This window comes from Centropristis striata, chromosome 4 (genome assembly GCF_030273125.1).
Source record: "Centropristis striata isolate RG_2023a ecotype Rhode Island chromosome 4, C.striata_1.0, whole genome shotgun sequence".
In the NCBI taxonomy this organism is placed as follows: Eukaryota; Metazoa; Chordata; class Actinopteri; order Perciformes; family Serranidae; genus Centropristis; species Centropristis striata.
Window position 1 is genome coordinate 23,530,128 of NC_081520.1, and position 4,635 is coordinate 23,534,762.

A 4,635-nucleotide genomic window follows, 5' to 3' on the forward strand; every position below is an offset into this window, starting at 1 on the left:
TCCTATATGGTCTAGCGGTCAGGATTCCTGGTTTTCACCCAGGCGGCCCGGGTTCAACTCCCGGTATGGGAACATACTGTGCACAAATTTAGATCCAACAACAACTATCATGGGAAAACTTAATGGAGGAACAGATTCACTCTTGTAAGCGTGATCGGGGGCAGGTGTAAGCCACAGCAGGCTTCTCCATTAACTCTAATGGAAACACATCCACGTCGTTATTTGAGGGGTCAACATTATACGTCATGCTCTATGTCAGCTACATAACTATGTCCAATAATTAAGTGTATAAATTGTTCAAATAATCCCAGCATGCAACGGTCAGTTGTCTTATTTTAACAGTATGCACAAGTTAATCACTGGATTAACAAAACTGATTTCAAGTATGAACTCCCATATGGTCTAGCGGTCAGGATTCCTGGTTTTCACCCAGGTGGCCCGGGTTCAACTCCCGGTATGGGAACATACACTTTGCATTATAAGCTCTAGTTATGTCTGTCATGATTTCTGTATTTGGACAAAAACTACACTAACTTTAATAAAGACAGGAGATATGGTGTCCCAACATAACGCTCAGTAATGTTTGCTGAGTGTGAAGTGATTCACTGAGTTTAAAGAAAGACTCACAAACACACAGCTGCCAGAGAGCAGCCGAGCCTCTCCATCATAGTGATTAATACACCACTTCAGCAGAAAAACACTTTGACTCTCACATGTTAACTCCCACTGAGCAAGTTATTCAATGTTACATCATTTAAAATAAATCTGTGGTGTTTTGTCAGATGAGAGGTAGAGAGAAGTGGATCATGTCACCGACTGTAGCTGTGGTGAGAGAACACGTTATTTAAAGATTAAAATGTTTCTCATTTAAAGCCTCTCTGACAACAACAGCAGTGATGATAAATCAGCAAACAAACCTGTTAGAGAAAGACATGTTAAAACAGTTTGCTGCTGTGGTGATAATGAAACTGTGAATCACAGTGATTTTGACTAATTCACAGCAAAAACTGCCAAATGAAAAGCTGCTGCCAGATCTAAAATCACCGTGTAAATCAAGTTCATAAATAATCAGGTGTGAAAATGAGTCCACCCTCTTGTTTTATTAGAAGGTTAATTGTGTCGCAGACAAATATCTTCAGCTTTTACAGTCATATTTAGTTCTGCTCACATCTAATATTAAATGTATTATTATTTAACTGAATTTTTAATTTGTTCTTGATTCATTTTACTTTCACTTATCTGTTGCTTTTCCTCTGTGGAGCTTCAACACACGAGATGTTAAGATTTTGGAAGAGTTTCCTTCTCAGAGCTCATTTGTATTTTAGGATCAAATACAAAGAAAACAGTTTCATTCTGAACAACACAAAGGTTAGATTGAATCTTACAGTTATTTTTGGATGATATATTCTGGAGAATGTCTGAGAACATTGGTTATTGTTGTTTGAATGTGTCTGTTAAAACCTTTTGAGAGGGAACATGCAGTCAGTTGATCATTGCTCCCAGTCAGCACCATGGACAGAGACAGAGCAGCAGCTCACTGCTGAGTATTATTCTGTCCTCCTCTCATTTATTTATTCTTAAAAAAAAACACACAGTGGAGTAAAAGTAGTTATGTGTTTAGGAAATATGCTTTCTGTCTAATATGTTCAACAGATGTTTGATGTAATTATCAATAGATTCAAACAAAGAACTGGCTTCAGCTAATGGCTCAATAAAACTGTATTTCCCAGACAGGAGTTGAACCCGGGCCGCCTGGTGAAAAACCAGGAATCCTGACCGTCAGAACATATAGGACATAAAGCAGTGATACATGTCTTCCACATGTCATGTGGAGGTCAGCAATCACATTTTAACAGTATGAACAGAGTAATGATTATTTCAACCCCGAAACCAGCTCCCATATGGTCTAGCGGTCAGGATTCCTGGTTTTCACCCAGGCGGCCGGCTGAGACAGAGACGAGCACACATCACAGTGAAGAGACCTGCAGTGTTTTCTTGTTTCATCTAGTAAAGAAACAGAATCCACTCTGCTGTTCCTCTGAACATTAACATGCACTTTGTTTCCTTTCTGCTGCTTTGAGCTCGAGGCAGCACATGTGTACATATATGTGTGAGCACATCAGAGACACAAGTCAAGAAGTGATCCACCTCCACATCTCACTGTCTCACACAGGCAGCAGGGAAAATCAAACTGAGTTCATGGTGACCTTTGACCTTTTATTATTTATGAGAACTCCAGGCCTCTAAAATGATATATGGAACAATTTAACAACCAGACAGCAACCAGTCAGACAATAACAAGCAGCTCACAGCTGTCCTCTGAAATAAACTTTCACCATCACTACTGTACATACGTTTGGTTTCTCTCTGTGTGTTGGACTATGATAGACGTCACAGTTACAAGAAACTCTTTCATTAGAGGGCCAATATTACCAGGTCCATTCATATTATAATTGTGTTCAGGAGGAGAGATAATCAGTCACACTGCATTCAGTGAGACTCGTCAGCTGAACGGAACAACAGCAGAAGAAGAAGAGCAGCAGGTTCATCACTTTAAAGTCACCAGCTGAGCTTTAACAGACTATAAACTCTCAGCTTTTCAAAGTGAATTAAATCGACAAGAGCAGGTTAACCTGAGTATGCTTCACAGATAAAATATTTTATGTAAAATGGATTTGGTCAAGTAATTCAATAATAGTATCATCAGGCAAATCTCAGCCATGTATAACATATTTTTCTGCATCATATTTATTATAGGGGTTAACTCAAGACTCATCAGTTAAAAACAGCTTTATTCACTGCTGAAGTTCACAATGCTGAATCTAAAGGAACATGAGCACCACAGCAGGCTCACAAGAGCTGAGGAGGAAAGTTACTGGTGACAGAAATCTGACAAACAGAAGCATTAAGTGACACGTTTAGGTAAAAGGAGAATATTCCAGCATGCAGCAGCACAAACAAGCCGCAGCTAACAATAAAACTTAGCAAAACAAGAGTGAAGACAGTGGCCATGTTATTCAGAGGCCAATTATTTTGGCTCAGAGCCGCTCCTGAATAACAAGAGAAAAGAGCAGAGAGAGGCAGCCAGGAGGAGGCTGCTCTATAGACAACACTCTGAAACTCATGACACATGACCTTTGCATTTGCTTTACCTTGGAGGATCATTAAAGTTTCATCTTATCTGTTTGACCACAGTGAGAAGGCCAAGCATGGGGTCAATTAGATGTCTAGTAAAGCTCAACAGTTCTATCAGAGTCCTGTAGCAGTTGATGGGAGAGAGAGAATGAGAAGAGAAAAAGGAGAGAGACTTGGTCTTCACTGAGCTCCCTCTCATTCTCAGACTGCAGATTAAATCTCTGAGCTGCAGAATGAAGGGGACGTCCTGACAGTTTAATACAGTCAAACGCTTTCTGGTGGAGTTTCAGATCCAAACTGTTCACTGTCATGGTCAGACATGGATCAGAGCTCCAACACAGAGAGGAGGAGGAGGAGGAGAAGGAGGAGGAGGAGAGAGAAAGGAGGAAATGTGTCGGTCAGGCTGAGACTGATGTGGCACAGAAACACTGGATTTACATCTGAAGAGAAAGAGTTACACACAGCATCTCTCAACACACTGACAACACAATGATGTTCAATTAAATCTGTTTAAAGTTCATCTTATTCTGGCTTCATCTCTGGTATAAAGAGAATGACATCATCAGGTGAAGAGTGATGGACAAACACACAGCAGACTTCCAGAGTCCAACATTTCAACCATCAACATGAAACATGCAGACACCTGATGTGTGTCAGTGTTTCTGAAGTCACCCTGATGACCAGAACAGCAGAGAAACAGGAAACTGTCTGTCCCCACAGAGTCTGCAGGGTAAAGATACTGGATCTCACTGGAGCGCGCGCATGTGTGTGTGTGTGTGTGTGTGTGTGTGTGTGTGTGTGTGTGTGTGTGTGTGTGTGTGTCTTTTGATAAGGCTGCTTTTAAAGCCACAGAGTACAACATCCCTGGGCTCCCCAACATGAAAGGCTCCTGGTTCTCTGAAGCAGAAACACACACAGGTACCTGAGTCTCAAAATAACTTCTGACACTGGATTCAATTCAAACTACCAAGTTTTCCTCAGAACATCTGACATTTGACACAGTACTTTTGTTAGTTATCAAATGTATCACTGACACACGTTCTGTATGCATCAGCTGTTCTCTTGACGATTCTCACCATGGCAACAATAATCAACACATGAAAGAAGGACATGAACACATACCTGTATCCTCTCCATCTGGCTCAGTCAGACGCCTCGACATTAAACTGATCATAAAACTAGACTCACATGGTTTATAGGAGAGAATCCTGGAACTATGTCTCTAATCTGTCAAACATTCTAGAATGCCAATGTGATGTCACACACGCCACAGGCTGCAACACACTGTTTAAAAAAATGAGTTTCTATGTGATCATTTCAAATGATTTCACAAGTTATTGCAGAGAGAGATAGTTGTGTGTTGTTGTTTCATAAAATGCTCTTTAGAGTCCATCAACATTCGTGTAAGTCTGATAGGTAAGTATATTGGCAGCATAACTAACAAAACAACAAATAAACAAACATTATTCAGTGAAATAATGAAATGCTGACAACTAATGA

The 4,635-nt window shown here is 40.4% G+C and overlaps 2 non-coding genes across 2 annotated transcripts; both read left to right on the top strand.

Moving 5' to 3' along the window:
- Positions 1 to 72, top strand: trnae-uuc (transfer RNA glutamic acid (anticodon UUC)). The gene has a single exon. It is a non-coding gene; the product is annotated as a tRNA-Glu (tRNA).
- A 319-nt stretch (positions 73 to 391) lies between these two features.
- On the top strand, positions 392 to 463 carry trnae-uuc (transfer RNA glutamic acid (anticodon UUC)). Its single transcript has one exon. It is a non-coding gene; the product is annotated as a tRNA-Glu (tRNA).
- The last annotated feature ends 4,172 nt before the right edge of the window (positions 464 to 4,635 follow it).